General features: G+C 42.2%; 1 protein-coding gene across 3 annotated transcripts in view; it reads left to right on the top strand.

The window, feature by feature from the left end:
- The window catches only part of enpp4 (ectonucleotide pyrophosphatase/phosphodiesterase 4), a 72,372-nt gene that overhangs the window by 30,732 nt on the left and 22,615 nt on the right, over positions 1–19,025 (top strand). Inside the window, exons 2-3 of one of the 3 annotated variants that reach the window (XM_052024139.1) lie at positions 13,898–14,156; positions 16,573–16,643. The gene's annotated coding sequence lies outside the window, so the exon portion shown is untranslated. Of the gene's footprint in view, positions 1–13,846; positions 14,157–16,572; positions 16,670–19,025 lie in introns of those variants that run through there. The other 2 variants (XM_052024138.1, XM_052024140.1) reach the window with 2 other exon arrangements.

Genomic DNA, 19,025 nt, shown 5'->3' with positions numbered 1-19,025 from the left:
ACTCCTTGAACATTGTTTCCTTTCCTTTTAATTCTGCAGGTGTTCTTAAAGACCTGTGAATAGCTCTTGCCCTCGATGGGCTGCCCAGGGCAACTGAGGGAGCTGGCAGGGGATGGGGCATGAGGGAATGGGATGCCTGAGAGGCCATGGTGAGAAGTCACTTGGTGACATCATAAGGGGTACATTAAAACCCTGAACTTGAACACCAAGCAACTCATGGGACATACAGACAATGATCCAATAATCTGCTGGCAATCAGACCACACAACTGTCATTTCAACCTTCAGACCAGGGGCTGAACTGACTGACATATTCTTGTCAGAGGTAGCATTCTGTCATATCTGAGCAGTATTCTATTCATGATGAGGAGGGCGCAACCTGACTGAGACAGCACAAGTTGCTGCTGCAGAAGAGAGTCAAGATCATGTGCATCATCTGTCTGGTTATTCAGGAGAGCAATCTGCTTACATGCAGCATCTCTCTGCTCCTGGAGTACGGTCAGCTGCTCCCTGGTGGCATATCGCTGTACCATCAGATCTTCCAATGGCTCCCATGTGGAAGAGACCAGACCTCTAACTGGATCACACTGAGACCAGAAGCAGCAAGATTTTCTTTGGCCTCCAAATATACCTGCACAGCAGGTGCTGGGTGATGGGATTGTCACAAACATCCAGCAAAGGCCAACAGGGTGGAGGCCATGGAAATCAAGAAACTGCAGGTGCTGGAAATTTGAAATGAGGACAGGGGTAGGGTGATGTGAGGTGATCTTATAGAGGTGTATAAAATCATGAGGTGCAGAGATAGGATGAATGCACACAGTCTTTTTCCCAGGGCTTGGAAATCAAGAACTAGAGGGGTTTAAGGTGAGAGAGGAGAGATTTAATAGGAACCTGAGGGGCAACTTTCTCACTCAGAGGGTGTCAGTATATGGAATGAGCTGCAAGAGGAAGTGGTTGAATAGGTAAAATGAGAACACTTAAGATACCGTTGGACAGGTACATGGACAGGAAAGGTTTAGTGGGATATGGACTAAATGTGGGCAAATGGGACTAGCTTAGATGGGCATCTTGGTCAGAATGGACTGGTTTGGCCAAATGCTGAACCATTTCATGCTGTATGAATGAATGGTGTATGAATCTATGACTGTATGACTCTATAACAGGAAACATTGGAAAAACTCAGCAAGTCAGACAATATCTGTGGAACTGCCAAAATGTTAACTGTTTCTCTACCCACAGTTGCTGCCTGACTTGCTGAGTGTTTCCAGCATGTTCTGCTTTTGTTTCAGAGTAGAGATCAAAGCCTCCTTGCCTCCTGCAAGGTTGTAAATACTCATCATCATCTCCTGAATTTGTGAGGCAGATGTGCATCAGCATCAGCCTTTTGTTGAAGGCATCCCATGTTTGCCCTCTGGGACAGTGCAGATGTGCAGACTTTCCCTCCACGAGCCCCCACACTGGATTCCCTGTATCTCATATCAGACTGCATCCCATTGGTATCTGGTGTATGTCCCTGTGATAACCTTCCTTCGAGCCATACCTGCTAATCCCTCACGGCACCAGTCTCTGTGGCAGTGCCAAGCGATGTCAGGCATAATGAAACACTGTGGTCATCATCATCATCAGAACCTTCCTTTTCTGCTGTGTTTGCTCCTCCTACTCCCTCTTCTGAGGATGTCCAATCCCAAGACCCTGCAAAGACAGAACAGAAAACTGTGCCACTTGTAAGCAGTAGCTGAAACTCCTTAGTGGTGCTGCAGGTGGCACAGATAACGATGAGGATGTCTACTGATGTCAGAGAGGATGTGATAATCACAGTGAAACATAGTTCATAAGCATACCTGGTAAATTGTGAATCACACTCTGCAGTGGTGGCTTGGATCCTGATGGCCCCACAAACCATGACATGATCTACTTGAGAAGAGTCAAGTGCTACACTCACAAGGGTACCCTTTGTGTGCAGGTGAGGCTGAAGGACAGTGAGCAAGCGTTCTGGTATTGGTATTGGTTTATTATTGTCACTTGTACCGAGGTACAGTGAAAAACTTGTCTTACATACTGATCGTACAGGTCAATTCATTACACAGTGCAGTTGCATTGAGTTAGTACACAGTGCATTGAGGTAGTACAGGTAAAAACAATAACAGTACAGAGTAAAGTGTCACAGCTAACAGAGAAAGTGCAATGCAGTAAGGTGCAAGGTCACAACAAGGTAGATCGTGAGGTCAGAGTCCATCTTATCATACAAGGGAACCGTTCAATAGTCTTATCACAGTGGGTTAGAAGCTGTCCTTAAGCCTGGTGGTACGTGACCTCAGGCTCCTGTATCTTCTACCTGAGAGAAGAGAGAATGACCCGGGTGGGTGGGGTCTTTGATGATGCTGGCTGCTTCGCCAAGGTGGCGAGAGGTAAAGACAGAGTCCAAGGAGGGGAGGCTGGTTTCCATGATGCGCTGGGCTGTGTCCACAACTCTCTGCAGTTTTTTGCAGTCCTGAGCAGAGCAGTTGTCATGCCAAGCCATGGTGCATCCAGATAGGATGCTTTCTATGGTGCGTCTGTAAAAGTTGGTGAGTGTCAAAGGGGCGTACCAAATTTCTTTAGCCTCCTGAGGAAGTAGAGGCGCTGGTGAGCTTTCTTGGCTGTGGCATCTACGTGATTTGACCAGGACAGGCTATTGGTGATGTTCACTCCTAGGAACTCGAAGCTCTCAACCGTCTCGACCTCAGCACCGTTGATGTAGACCAGTGCATGTACACCGCCCCCTTACCTGAAGTCAATAACCAGCTCTTTTGTTTTGTTGATATTGAGGGAAAGGTTGTTGTCATGACACCATGCCACTAAGCCCTCTGTCTTCTTCCTAAACCCTGACTCATCATTGTTTGAGATACGGCCTACCACGGTGGTATCATCTGCAAACTTGTAGATGGAGTTAGAACAGAATCTGGCCACACAGTCATGACTATATAGGGAGTAGAGTAGAGGGCTGAGGACACAGCCTTGTGGGGCACCAGTGTTGAGAATAATCGTGCCGGAGATATTGCTGCCTATCCTCACTGATTGCGGTCTGTTGGTCAGAAAGTCAAGGATCCAGTTACAGAGGGAGGTGTTGAGTCCCAGGTCTTGGAGTTTGGTGACGAGTTTGCTTGGAATTATAGTATTGAAGGCAGAGCTGTAGTCAATAAACAATAGTCTAACATAGGTGCTCCAGAGCTGAGTGTAGGGCCAGGGAGATGGCGTCCACTGTAGACCTGTTTCAGCAATAGGCAAATTGCAGTGGGTTGAGATTGTCTGGGAGGCTGAAGTTGATGTGTGCCATGACCAGCCTCTCAAAGCACTTCATGATGGTGAATGTCAGAGCCACTGGTCGGTAGTCATTAGGGCATGTTACGTTGCTTTTCTTTGGTACTGGGATGATAGTGGTCTTCTTAAAACAGGTGGGAACCTGAGATTGAAGCAGGGAGAGGTTAAATATGTCTGCAAATACTTCCGCCAGCTGATCAGCACAAGATCTGAGCACACAGCCAGGGACACCATCTGGGCCAGATGCTTTCCTTGTGTTCACTCTCTGGAAGACTGATCTTACGTCCTCGACGGTGACCACAGGTTCAGTTGCGTTGGAGGCTATCAGGGTGGGTGGTGACAATCCACTTCCCTTCTGTTCAAAACGCGCATAGAATGCGTGAAGCTCCTCAGGGAGAGATGCGCTGTTGTTAAGTCTGCAGCCCGTCTTTGTCTTGTAGCCTGTTATGGCAATGTAAGCCCTGCCACAACTGACGGCTGATCTGGGACTCTATTTTGAGTCAGTATTGTCTCTTGACATTCCTGATAGCTTTCCGAAGGTCATATCTTGATTTCTTGTACAGTTCAGGATCACCAGATTTGTGTGCAGCAGTCCTCAACTTCAGTAGGGAGTGGACCTTCAGGTTCACCCAGTTCATTCTTTTGTTAATTCTAGTTCTGGAAGCTTGACACCTGACTGGAGAGTGGAGGACATGTAATGTCAGTGGTGGGAAGAGGATCAGGTTTTGTTTTTAAAGTATTAATTTACAGGACATGGCATCACTGGCAACGCCAGCATTTATTATCCATCTCTAATAGCCTGTGAACTGAGGAGACAGTTAAAAGTCAACTATAATAGTGGACCTAGAGTCACAAACAGGCCAGACCAGGTAAGGAAGGACATTAGTTAACCAGATTTTTTTACATCAATTAAGTTAATTGCCAATGGGCCTTTTGAAGATCTAGCCCAAGTATATTCTGGGTTAAAGGACTCTCACATTGTTTGCTTATTCCTTTTCATTAGTTCCATAAATGTATTCATAGTCACCTAGGACAACAGCCTTGGATACAAATTGGTGGTGTAATTTTATATGACTTTGCATTTTCAATCATGTCTTTTCACCCAATTTTACACTTTTCAGTTTATTACTGTTCATCTCATTCAAAAGTCCTGGAGGAACTTTGCTGTCCAATAAATATTATCAGTACCCATTAAAAGATGGCTAAGTATACCCAATGATCCAAGTTATGAATGCACATTTGTTTATTTTACTCAATCATTTTTCCTCAATCTTTGCTGTTATATTATGGCTTGATTCTGCTGTATCTTTTGAAAATTATGCCAAGCCCAGAGAACAGTTGAATCTACAAAATGTCAGTTTTTAGTTATCTGTAACCCAACAACCTTCCCATGTGAGATCAAGGATAAGTTCAAACTGGACCCATTTAGTAAAGGTGTTTAGAACTTCTCAGTGTTTCCAAGAGTAACAATGCCCAGAATTTCTTGCATGCGGTGAGCTTCCCACCCTCACCACTGACCGATACACTACCACCACCACCCATGCCTACCAGTTTCCACTTGCTGCAAAGTGCTGGCTCATTCACCAGTGACAAAGCTTGGCACAGCTGGAAGGTCTTGCATAAGTAAGAGAAATCACATGGGAGGGGGTGAGGAGAGCATTATCTGCCCAGGAAAGAACTGAAAATCTTTAAAGTTGTGTCCCTGGCTTGTTCAGTTGTCAAGTACTTTGAATGTTTTTGAATCTTTGTCATCCAAAAATATTCAAAGAGTAAATACATATTCTTTTTAAAATATCAAATTATTTAAAGATACAACCAAGAACTAAACAATCTAAAACTCCTTAGAGCACAACAACAATTAACAATGTTTACCTAAACTGAATTAATTAAATAATGTAAATTACCTTGCATCCTTGCAGCCATTCCAATCCAGTCAAATGGTGCAGATTTTTCAGCTGGGTTCTCAAGCCTGAGTGGGGTGGAATTTTCACAACCTTGAATTCTGCTGCTGGAATCTACAAGGAGTCCAACATTAGAGCACAGTCAGAGAAATCTTGGAAAGTTTGGTATTTCTTTGTCCAGATACATGTATACAAAAATCCCAAACCTGGTGGCACTTACTTATGGAAAATATGCCAGAAATTCCACATGGAATTATTAGTATTTCCCTGCAAATTGCAGATGGTTCTTCCTTGATACACGACAATGGGCAGTGATCAACCAGTCCGGACATTCTTCCTTTTTGATTACTAGAAAAGCAGCATGTGTCAATTTAAGTTTCAGAGCTAAACGATTCCAGGTAGATTTACAATACAGACAGAAGAACAGACCATTATTTTTGAAGGAATGTACCCTATCACCCGATATCCCCCATGGCCCCACTGCCCTAATATAGGTTGTCTCGGAAGATAACAAATGAACCTCATATTTTGTCATATTTCAAATGATGTAGAAGGCCATTCAACCCATCTACGCTGGGTCTCAGAGCAATCCAATTCTCCCATTTCCTTGTAATCTATTCTTTCATACCTGCTCATTGACACCCACCCCCTGCTTCTCCTACTACTGGAAGTAATCAATTAACCCAACAACCAGCATGTCTTTGGCAAGAAGGATGAAAATGAAGCACCTAGGAGAAAACCCCAGTCACAAAGGTCCGCAGATTCCACACAAGACAGCATCAGAGATCAGAACTGAACCTTGATGCTGGAGCTGTGATACAGCTAAACTGCACGCAACATCATTGTGCTGTCCATGTTGGATGAATGTGTTAAACCTTTGAGAGGAAATGTCTCTAGTCCAATTTGTCATCAAGCCATGACGGTTGATCATTCATGATACCATTTAAACTCCCCTTTGCACCAAAAGCTGCTCTGTAACTCCATTCTAATAAGTAACTATTCCAAGTAATCCTATGTCCCCACGGCCATTAACACAGATTCAAAAAAGTCATGTCAGTTGCTATAATGAACAGAAAATCCACTGCAGTTTTTCTTGAGGGCTCAGTGGATTAATTGCATAATCTGCATTTGTCACTTACTATTTAAATTCTGTTACTGTGGTGAAACATCCGCTCAAATGAAGAAACTTGACATTTAAAACGTAGACTCATGTTTGCATTTAGCAAAGCAGAAGCTGTTGCATGTTGAATATTGAAACAGTGAATCTGATGCAAGAAAAATTAAAATCATTCACCCTTTTCCTGACCTTGTACTTACAATTTGCTTCAAACCCCAATAATATGACATTTATTTTAGTGATATTTGTAACCACTTACATTACTATCTCTTGAAATCTGGCACAGTCCAACAATAATGTTTACTGATTGTTGTCACAGAGATGGAAGGTGTTCTTCAGATTCCATTTCTCTTGGTTGTTTTTTTATAACCACAGTAAATTACAGGATCAGAAGTTGCTGCAGTTTGCTCATGACTGTCACATTCAAGGTGTCCTGCACTGAACTTGTCCTCTTAGATTTGAAATGATCCACACCCCAGTTACATCACTGGTGCTCACCATTAACTCTTTGACTCCTCCACGTAGATGAGGATTTCAAAAGTGTGACATTTTAAAATACTTGATAATCTTCTGTTCAGAATAAATATTTTCCATTATTTACAGTAACTAGAATTTTATCATACGCAGAATGCCTTTTTCACAATTTAGCAAATCAGTTAATCTCAATAACATTAATTTAATCCCAAAATTAAAACCAATATAAAATTAAAACCAATATACATTTCAGGTGAAATGGCCTTGCTACATCTTTTAGCAACTTTTTAAAGGACTGTAGGAAAATAACTGAATATAACTGGAGAAAATGAGAGCCAAAAAAACTAAAGCAAACCTTTGAACAGTCTGACACAGAAAAGATTACTATCTCCAGAATGAACAAATAGCTGCTTAAGGCTTGCTACTCACTTCCTGCAGCTCATGGTCTCTGAAATGTAAACATCACACATAAAGGTTTCTTTAAAAAAACAGGCCATGGAGCACTGAAGAAACCTGTAGCATTTTCCTGCACACATTCAGTTCAAAACAATTTTATCATCTGATGCTTCCTGTTGTGTTTTAACTTCTTCATTTTAACTTTGGAGAAAGGGAGGGGGAAGTAACACAGATGCATACAGAGGTCTCAAGGAATGAAACTGAGTTCAGTTAAGATTACTAGAGAGAAGGTGCTAGAAAAGCTAAATGGACTAAAGACAGATAAGTCTCCCGGACCAGATGAGGTGCATCCCCGGGTTCTGAAGGAGGTGGCTTTAGAGAATACGGAAGCACTGGTGATAATTTTCCAGCATGGTTCCGGAGGACTGGAGGGTCGCAAATGTAGTTCTGCTGTATAAGAAAGGTGGGAGGCAGCATAAAGGGGATTACAGACCTATTAGTCTGACATCGGTGGTGGGAAAGTTATTAGGATCGATCCTTAAGGATGAGGTTATGGAATACCTAGAGGTGCAAGGCAAGATAGGTCCAAGCCAGCATGGTTTCGTGAAGGGAAGATCCTGCCTGACCAACCTATTGGAGTTTTTTGAGGAAATCTCAGGTAGGGTGGATAAGGGAGAGGCTGTGTATGTTGTGTATTTAGACTTTCAAAAGGTCTTCGACAAGGTGCCACACAAGAGACTGATTAATAAGATGAGAGCTCATGGAATTACAGGTAGGATAATAGAATAGGTGGAGCATTGGCTGGTTGGCAGAAAGCAAAGGGTGGGAATAAAAGGATCCTGTTCTGGTTGGCTACCAGTTACTAGTGGTGTTCTGCAGGGGTCGGTACTGGGGCCGCTTCTTTTTACTTTGTACATTAACGATTTGGATGATGGAGTAAATGGTTTTGTGGCTAAGTTTGCAGACAATACCAAGATAGGTGGAGGAGTAGGGAGTATTGAGGAGACAGGAAGGTTGCAGAGAGACCTAGATAGTCTAGGAGAATGGGCAAGGAAATGGCAGATGAGATTCAGTGTTGAGAAATGTGCCGTTGTACACTTTGGGAACAGAAATAAACGGGCAGATTATTATCTAGAAGGGGAGAAAATTCAAAGTACAGAAGTACAAAGGGACTTGGGGGTACTCGTGCAGGATACCCTAAAGGTTAACCACCAGGTCGGATCGGCAGTAAGGAAAGCGAATGCTATGTTGGCATTCATTTTGAGAGGCTTAGTGTATAAAAGTAGGGAGGTGTTGATGAGGCTCTACGGGGCACTAGTGAGGCCTCATTTGGAATACTGTGTGCAGTTTTGGGCCCCATATCTTAGGAAGGATGTGCTAATGTTGGAGACGGTTCAGAGGAGATGTACGAGGATGATTCCCGGAATGAAAGGGCTTACATATGATGAGTGTTTGTCGGCTCTTGGACTGTACTCACTGGAGTACGGAAGAATGAGAGGGGACCTCATAGAAACATTTAGAATGTTGAAAGGACTGAACAGAGTAGATGTGGCTAAGCTGTTTCCCTTGGTAGGTGAGTCCAGGACTAGAGGGCACAGTCTTAGAATTAGAGGGTACCAGTTTAAAACAGAAATGAGGAAAAATTTCTTGAGCCAGAGGGTAGTGAATTTATGGAATTCTTTGCCACATACAGCAGTGGAGGCCCTGATCATGGTGGTGTTTTAAGGAGGAAAATGATAGGTATCTAATTAGTCAAGGTATCAAGGGATATGGGGATAAGGCTGGAAATTGGGGCTAGAAAGGAATAGTATTTTTTTTCCTTTAGCTCATGGAGCAGACTTTTTTACCCCATTTCTCATTTCTTTTTTCTTTTTCTTTTTCGCTTTCTTTTCTTTGGAGCAGACTTGATGGGCCAAATGAACTACTTCTGCTCCCTTGTCTTGTGATCTTGTGATATTGATAGAGGCTCTAGGAATCAAAGGAGAGTCCCAGATTACTGCATCTGTCAAGGTTGATTCCAATCCAAAATCCATCCAGCATTCTAAATTCATTCTACACATCTCATGGAATTTACTAAGCTCCATTACACAATGTACCAAGACTTGGCAAGTTATAAATAATCAACATAGTAAGTCCTTGTTATGTGCAAGGGATAGGGGCACACATTGATTGAAAAAAACATGGATGTGACTAAGCTCTGCTGTGTACCCAATGCAACCCCAAATAAATCTAAATCTGCCTTATAATGTTCTAAAAGCATAATATGCAAACTCTTTAAAATGCTTAAATACATAAAAAGGAAATGATATTAGATAACAAATCAATATAATAACGCAATATTATCACAAAATGCACATACCTTTAATAGAATAACTTTCAGGAAGATGAGATGAGAAGCAATTGGGTAGTAGCAAATGACTACACAGTGTTTACTGAGGTAAAGCACGTGCAGAACTGGATAAAATAATGGGATGTGGATACACCAGACAACATGGGAGATGTCTGTGTAGACCAAGTGTGGAGGAAGACACTTGTACATGGTTTTTTGTTCTTTTGAAGGTGTTTCAAATCTTTTTTGTCAGTAGCTGAAAGTCATTGAAAAAAATTCAAGACAGGGTTTGGGACTGACCCATGGATACCATATGGGCAGATAACAAGGACTGAATGCAGATCACTAAGTCCGCTTTATCTTGGATCTTTGATCAGAAGATTGTAATCCATTTCAGCACATCATTGTACGACCATGTCCAAATCAAATTATGATCCTTGAAGGCTAATATTCCCTTAACTCTAATCTAGTTTCAGAACACATAGCAAAATAATGAACATAACATAGCAGAGCTAAAGTCTGAGAAATATAGGTTCCAATTGTAAAATCACTGTCCTATGAAAGAAACCAACGTTTATGTTCATTTGAATTTGTTTTTGGGAATAGAGATAAATTCTGCAAGATAATAGGATTTAAAGATATTTACAGGCTTTCACAGGAATTAAGTATATAATAGGGTATCCTGTGCCAGAGGATTCACTGCATCAGGTTTCAAGCTTGAGGCGATTGCTATCCATTTCTTTCCAAGTTCTGTAGGATCTGTTCTAACACACTCCTCTTTGTACATTTAATCTGCTATTGCAGTTTCATATGTAACCAAAAGATTACCACATCTTGCTACTCACTTAACAATTCTCGTTTTTAACAAGGCCTCCTATATATATTTTATGGAGAACCATGTCTTTCTGCTCAAGTCACCAGAGCCTTGTTAACTTTCATAAATTACAGGAGACTCCAGAACAAATTCAAAGAATATTCAGACATAAATATGAACTGAAGTACATCCAGACAGTTTGAATTCAGTTTGGCAGTGTTGAGTCATAGTTGTCAGCTTTCCTCAAACCAGAATTTTTGCCTTTATTTAAATAATTTAAAAAAACTCCAGGATTTAAAATGGAATCTAAATGTTCCTTCCAATCAGTGTTAGTGACAGGTCTTTTTGGTCCTTATGCCAACTAAAATTAATACATACTCTTTGAAGATTCAGAAGCTGTTTATATTCCTGTTAGTAAGTTTCACAATTTTAATTAGTGAGTTGTTTGAAATGCTAGCATTTCTCACACATGAAGGGCACAGTGCCATTCAGAGGGATGTGCTGAGCAATCTCCATCCAGTCATTGGAATTGGTATTGGTATTGGTTTATTATTGTCACTTGTACCAAGGTGCAATGAAAAACTTGTCTTGCATACTGATCGTACAGGTCAATTCATTACAAAGTGCAATTACATTGAGTTAGTTCAGAGTGCATTGATGCAGTACAGGTAAAAACAATAACAGTACAGAGTAAAGTGTCACAGCTACAGAGTAAGTGCAGTGCAATAAGGTGCAAGGTCACAACAAGGTAAATCGTGAGGTCATATCGAATAGTCAAGAGGAATAGGCCCCCAAAATGTAAGTAACAGTTTTTTTGTTGAATCAGGAGAAGCAGAATTCTTCCCAGTGGATTTTGCTCCCCTCAATCCCACCAGTCCTGACTCAGACCTCTCTGCAGGGAGTTAGGGAGAGGCTGTAGATCCCATGATTGGGGATCTTCCACTGTTGATATAACAGGGAGGCCTTGGCCTCAGTCTCTCTGACCATCTGTCTTTTCACCAACAATTATTTGCATGCAATTTAGGTCAACTGTATTCATTCTTGAAATACATTGAAAGATTTAATGCTTTGAACAGTCAAAATTTAACACCTGAAATAATTTTAGCTTTAGAAGATTTATGATTGGAATGCAGTTCCCTTAAAATTAGATGTGTGTTTTTGATTCACTCCTACACTTGGAGTTTGTGTCTTCTTCCCTATTTTTGTCCCTTGTGTAAAAATATCTGGACACAGGAAGAAAAGGTGCTTCTTGGTGCAGGGTCCAGATCAGTACCCGGGATGTGGGATGGGGTAGGGTGATGACAGCACGTGGAACAGTATTCCAGAGGCCTGGACTAACATTCCAGAGAAATGATTTCACAACATAACTTAGTAGTTGGGGACTTTAAATTTAGTTAACTAAATGATCCAGATTTTTTTTTTAAAAAATGAGTGTCAGAAAGATAACCATAAGACTACAGGATTGCTGTAAAAACCTATCTGATTTAAGGAATTAAGTCTACCATTTAACTAGTTTGGCCTATATGTGGTTGCTACCCTCAGAAATTGTAGTCGACTTTCTTCCACTCTGGTTTTGTGGGTTCTGAGGCCAATATGGGAATCACAGACTAACACAGATGGGGCAGAAGGTACCTAAAGGGGTGGGTGGGTGGGTAGTTTGTGAGTTCCTTGCACAGATATTCTGTGTACATGGACTCAAGGTGTTCAATACTCTCCTGAATACTCCTTTTCCACTTTGAATAGTAATGGGCCAGCGCTTCTCAGTATTCAGGCGGATGTTGCATTTCTTCAAGGAGGCAATGAGCATACCCTTCTCTGCTTACCTGGTAATCTCTTCCCATGATGGAAATCAGAATCGAGTACTGTTTCAGGAGTCTGATGTTGGGCAGGCAAAAAACATGTCCTGCCAGAACTACTATCATACTTAAATGGGATAGATTCAGAACAAAATTGGCAGATAAAAACTGGATATTGATGAGGCACTGTGATCCAATGGCAGTAGTAGATCCTTATTCCATTTCATTCTGTCACCTTATGGTCCTGCATATCCCTCACTTTATCATTACTGTAAAGCAAAGGGAGCGAACCAGGAACAGCAGCAGATATTCCAAAAAGTTAGACACCATCATTCTGACTGGAAAAAATTGTTGTTCCTTCATCACCGCCAAGAGCAGATCACAGAACTCCCTACTTAGCATCATTGTGAGTATCTTCACCATCACAAGGCTCACCATCATTTTCATAAGGCAATTTGGGATGATGCTGTCCTCGTCAACAATGCCTACATTCTATATATAAAAGTAATTCACCTCAAATCCCCTAGAACATCAGAAATTCATGTAAATTACCAAAGACTGGATCAAATCGAAACATTTAACAAGCACATCTTAAACGGGTGTAAATATGATAGACTGAATTTCAATGCACTGTAAATTTCTAAGATCCTTTGAGGAACTTACAATAAACCTGCATCATCATAACCGTTTCATAAATTAAATCCACCAACTTTTACACCTGACACAAACAGAATAAACATACTGAACAGAAAATGCTGGAAATACTCAGCAGGTCAGGCAGTATTCATGGAAAAAGAAAAACTGAATTAATATTGTGAATGGGTAACCTACAGCAGAACGGGCTAATTCTGATACAAACAAGAAAGCGAGTTACCTGAAATTGTTGAATTTGATAATGAGTCCAGTGATACCCCTTCTGACCCACCTTTCTATGGCTTGCTGCATTGTTATAACAAAGCCCAACACAAGCTTGAGGTGCAGCACCTTGTCTCTCATTCGAGCACATTACAGTCTTCCAGAAGCAATATCAAATTCAATGTTTTTGGGAAGCTTACTTTCTCCCCTTGTATCTGGACTGGCTGACTCTGCTGCAGGTTATCCACATGTAACATTAACTCCAGTTTTTTTTTCTCTCTCCATTGACATTGCCTGATCTGCTGAGCATTTCCTTACAGTTCCGCATTTCAGAGCATTTACATCTTTTTGTTTGTGTTCTCTTTCTCTAAGGGCCCTCGTCAATCTATCAACCAGCTGGCTTCATCAATAACTTATCACAGCGGCAACCCTGGTTTCACCCCATCAGACATCATCTCTTTGTCCTATCCACCCTCCTTCATTCTCTCAGCAACGTGTTTTCCCTCTTCCAGTTCTGACAAACGGTCCCAAACTCTGTGTCTCGACGGATGCTGGCTGAACTGCTGAACGGTTCTATCATTTTTCTGTTTTTGTTTAACCATCTATACATTGTTTTAACTTCAGAACAAATAAGTTATTACTTTAAGGTTAATTGAATAAATGCATCCTGCCATAATTATTAACGTGCAACAATAATTCTGATTGTAAAACAAGAATGAAAGCCGATATACGAGTGGGTAACTGAAGGGTGCACAGAACTGCAACTGTACCCCGGGTGCAGAGTGACAGCCGCGAGAGCCCGGCCCCCGGTGCGTGCGCCGGATTCTCCTGTCAATCAAACGCTCTCAACCTTCAGGACGCGGAAGTCACGCAAGGGTGTAGTTTCTTTTTATATGATGTTCTCTATTCTCTTTAGGCCTCTGTTAGCATAATTGATGTTCGTCTGGAAGAATTGGACGAGGCGGTGGGCATAACCCCGCGTAGGAGTGGTCGTGTGTGGCCGGGGAAGTAGTGAGGAGTGTTGCCGTGCTGTGGTGACAGGGAGCGCACTTGGAATTAAGATCACACGCCCGCACCTTGGCAGTGCCCTCAAACCTTTTCCCACCCTCGGCACTGACGCTGGCTCTCACCGCAAGATTTTACTTCGTAGGCCGGAAGACTGCTTCATTCTGCAGGTAATGGAGCCCAGAATGTTTAATTTCAGCGCGTTTCACTTTGCTTGATTTACATTTTCTGTTGGATATCTCATGATCCCTATGGTTATTGAGCATCTGCCAGCTGCACAAGGCTGCTTAGAAATTGTTTCGTTTTTCAGCTGTACGTAAATGGCATGTTCTTAAAATAGAATAGAAAGTTCTGGAAACGCGTAAGGGAAATTAGGCTAATGTTTTCGCGTAATGCAGACTAGTTGATTAGCAGACCTTTTCGATTTTCTTTTTTTGTTCTGCTTTATTTTTGGAATATTGTGATGGGCAGTGACTGTGAACCACATGATCAACTCTTAAGCGTTATTATCAATGTATGATATAGCCATCTTCACGTGAGTAAATGTGAGATGCAATGATATCATGCTCCATTTTCATACCACTACTTCTGCTGTCCCTAGGGGTCTGACCAGGGTCTTCTCCCACTTATCTGCTTGCTGCCCTTCACCATAATATGCAAAAAAATGTGTGTAACCCTGACTGTACATTGACAGCACCCAATTTTACCTCATTACTCTCTTGTCTCAGCCACTCAGAAGTGACTTTTCATGTTGCTTGTTGAACACCCAGTATGTGATTAGCAGGAATCCCCTGATTAAACATTAGCACGTTTAAAACTATTGTCTTCAGTCCTTACTATATAGATGATTACCAATTACCAATTATAACTACCAATTCCAATCAGCCTTCTGGTGACTTTAGCATCCAATTTGATGTTTCAGTCCTCCCATCCTCTTCTCAAGGATTGCCTACCTGCAGCTCATTTTTAGCCCATCGGTTACTGAAATACTCATCTGTGCTTTAACTATCTCTAAACTCTCCTGGCTATCTATCCATTTGTGCTGCCTGCAAATGTGAGCTAGTGCATGTCTCTATTCCCCATGTCCTATTTCATATCACACCCAAATATTTCAGGTTTAGGAACAGGTTTATTATCACTGTCTTATATGAGGTGAAATTTGTTGTTTTGTGGCAGCAGTAGAGTGGAAGGGCATAAAAAAACCTATAAATTACAAAATAAATAAAGTGCAAAAAAAAAAGGAACTATAAGCTAGTGTTCGTGGACCGTTCGGAAATTTGATGATGGAGGGGAAGAAGCTGCTTCTGAATCGTTGAGTGTGGGTCTTCAGGATCCCGTACCTCTTCCCTGATGGTAGTATTGAGAAGAGAGCATGTCCCAGATGGCGAGGGTCCTTAATGATGGATGCTGCCTTCTTGAGGCACTGCTTCTTGAAGATGTCCTCAGTGGTGGGAAGGGTTGTGCCTGTGATGGAGCTGGCTGAGTCCACAACCCTCTGCAGCCTATTACAATCCTGTGCATTGGAGCTTCCATACCAGGCGGTGATGCAACCAGTCGGAATGTTCTCCACTGTACATCTATAGAAATTTGCAAGAGTCTTTGGTGACTTACCAAATTTCCTAAAACTCCTAATGAAGTAGAGCCGCTGGCATGCCTTCTTCGTAATTGCATCCATGTGTTGGGCCTAGGACGGATCCTTGGAGATGTTGACACCCAAGAACTTAAAGGTGCTCATCCTTTCCACCACTGACTCCTCAATGAGGACTGGTGTGTGTTCTCCTGACTTCCTCTTCCTGAAGTCCACAATCATTTCCTTGGTCTTCTTGACATTGAGTGTGAGGTTGTTGCTGAGACACCACTCAACCAGCCGATCTATCTTACTCCTATACGCCTCCTCGTTGCCATCCGAGATTTTACTAAGATCGGTGGTGTTATCTGTGAAATATATTTGGAGAGTTAATCACATATTTGCCCCTGGTTATCACTATTTTATTGTCTGCAAGGATGTGGTGTTGTAGTTATTTATTTTCTGATTTGTAGAAAATAATCTCTTGTCATCAGCAGAGTAATAGAAATGTGTCTATGATTTGTCTATGTCTTATTCACTTTTTGAGTGTTTTCTTGTGAGCTATATAATGTAGACCATTCTCATCTTTAGGATACATTCAATGCAGCATGTCAATAAGAGACAGGAGGAGGCCATAGTTAGAACTTCGGGGACATCAGGGGTAATGGCATCATGGTGAGCTGCTTCTTAGGTAGTCCCTGGGGATGGAGGATGACTAGCTTCTACTTTGGTTGTGTCCATTCTGAGGTGGCTGATGAAGCCAATGAGGGAACTGCAGACTCTGCTACAGGTGGGGCAGGAGGGGCCTGATGCAATAGGCTTGTGGGTAGTTTGCGGTCCTTCCACCATTTATCCTGGGCCTCTTTGTGCTCCTGATCCCTGGATTGGAGTTTCTCAGTGCCATTTTGAAAGCACCACCTCCACTCTGAATGAACACAATCAAGTGATTCCCATGAGTCAGTGGGGATGTTGCACTTTTTCATACAGTTTTTTAACTGGAATATTTCTTTCCCTTGTAGATTTCCTACCCACAGTTCTAAGACTTAGGACTTGTAAGACTGGAAAGTTTGTGGTACAGGCTCGAGCTGAGGTGAGAGCAACTGGGCCAAGTGGAAGGTACAGTATCTTGGGGTTGTTGCCAGGTTGGGAGGAAGGAATGTTGATCAAGAACTACTCTAATTGAAGACCAAGAGTTAGGATGGTGGATGTAAAGAATAGATAGTGTTCAAATCATAGCTGTGGCCAGATCCAATCATCAGGTGTAGGGGTATAGCCAGGATGCTGACATGGCAGGGACGGTGGTGTTTACAGGTTTGTTAGTTTCTTCCTTGTGCCAAGAGAACCCGCCCCACTTGGCCCATGGAATGCAAAGGCACTTGCGTCATAGATATTTGATCCCGCATACCACCCTTCATCTGTGTATTTTCTGTGGTCTGGGAAATCAAACTGACTGCAAGTGTAAATGAGATTGCTGTCAAAATTAAGGCCTCATTGAAGCATTATTATATTTTAATAATTTACCTGTTTCCTAGGAGCATATTGGATGCCATTTCCTCACTCTGCCTCTGTTAAAACAGGAAGTGAGCAATTTTGGTTCCTGATTTAGTTTTTCAAACATCCCAACCAGACAGGGAGGGAGCAATGGTGGTGGACAGGGGGTTAAGCCCTTTCTATATACCTCTTTAGACCACCTGTCTCCCTTTGGTGAGAAAAGGAAAACTTTGCAAGGTAACAGGGAAAGGATAGAGGGGTGAGGCTGACCCTCTGATGTACTTAATGTAGTCTTAACATTCTAAAAACACTGCAGGAAATCGTATATTCAAAAATCTGTCTTATTTGTGTTCTATGCTTAAAATTCCTACTATATTAGTAACTGGTGGGTCATGAATGTGAAAGTCAGATGATCTCAATTTGTTTAATGGACCTGCTCTAATCTAATTTTGTAAGAGTAAAACGCGGCCTTTTTTAAGGAGAATTTTCCAGCAATTCCACCTCATGATGTGAAATGCCAGTTATCAAACCATACCATTTGCATCATACTAATGCTAATCCAGACAATAAACAATATACTCATTTTGTGCACCCAAAGAAAAAACTAGTTCAGAGGCACAAGGACCACATTGTAAACAGCCTAACAGCTTCCAACAATAAATGTCTCGTGCAGTTGCTCTGTTTTGACTTCTCTGCACTTACCACCCATTACATGTTTCCTTCTACCACAGAATGGCCTTACAGCCCTTCCAGTCTGTTCCAAGTACACATGTAGATTTGTAGGTTGATAGTCCATTGTAAAGTGCCCCTAGTGTAGGTAGGTGGTGAATTTGGGGCAGGACAGGAGGTTGTCGATGGGAATGCAGGGAGAATTAGGGGGGAATGGAATTGCTTTGTGAGTCCCATGGACTCTATGGGCTGAAATGGCCACCTTCTATGTTGTAAGGAGATATGAGAATGCCGACTCTCACTGCTGTCCCATCAGTGCCATTTCCTCCCCCCCCCCGTAGCTCCCTGCAACCTGTCTCTCCCATATGCCCATGATCTGCCAAAACCCATCCACCCACTCCCCCCCCCCCCCCCCCCCCGGGTTCTTCTGCTACCCACGATTAGAAGCAATTTACATTGACACTAGCCAGTTAATCACCCAATAGCTTGTCTTTGGGAAGTGGGAGGAAACCAGAGCATCCAGGGGACCTGGAATTGCAGAGAGAACCTGCATTGCCAATGCCCAAAGTCTGGACCAAACCTAGGTTCCTGGAACTGTGCAACAGCAGCATTGGCCTGCACTGATGTACCACCGTTGGACTTGGGGCAGCAACAAAGCTCTTTCACAACTGCCTGTTTCTGTCAAGTCTTTCAAAGTTTCTTCAGCTGTTCTCAGACTTTTCAGTTTAACTTTCAGTTTTTCACCATCTTGCCTCTACCAAGACCTGTGCTGGCTTTCCTGTTTCAAATACTACCCATATGTTCTGAAAAACAATTTTTTTTTGTTTTGATGTATATGGCTTCCTTTAGGTTTTCACCAATGACAGTCAAAAGAGGCATTGATTTCTGAAGGATGTCACACAGTAGTTAGTTTCTCTGTCAGTTTACGGGGCAGAGTTGTTAGCCCTATGCTGGACCCTCAACCTGGAGGATCAGGGTGATTGCTTTGTCTTGCCCTTCCTCCTCAGATGCATGCAGCAAGGTTACCCCTTCCAGAAGCAAAAGTCCTTGCCTGCACAGACCATGGAGATTATTAGAGCATGGAAGCTACCCCGCTACAAGGTCACAGGCATCAGAGTACAAGATTTCCTGATAGTGCATATTGTGAAGAAAGTTCATGAAAAGGCACAGCAGCCAGGATGCATAGAAAGATGCCTCCTGCATTTACTGAAATAAAATGACTAGTTAATTTATGTTTTTTGGTAGTGTAAGTTGAAGGATAATTAGTTGCCAGGATTTGAGGAAAATTTTCTTGTTCTTCCACCTGAGGGGG

This window comes from Pristis pectinata, chromosome 10 (assembly GCF_009764475.1).
Source record: "Pristis pectinata isolate sPriPec2 chromosome 10, sPriPec2.1.pri, whole genome shotgun sequence".
Taxonomy (NCBI): domain Eukaryota; kingdom Metazoa; phylum Chordata; class Chondrichthyes; order Rhinopristiformes; family Pristidae; genus Pristis; species Pristis pectinata.
The sequence above is the reverse complement of the archived record's forward strand: the minus strand, read 5'-3'. Positions and strand labels throughout refer to the sequence as shown.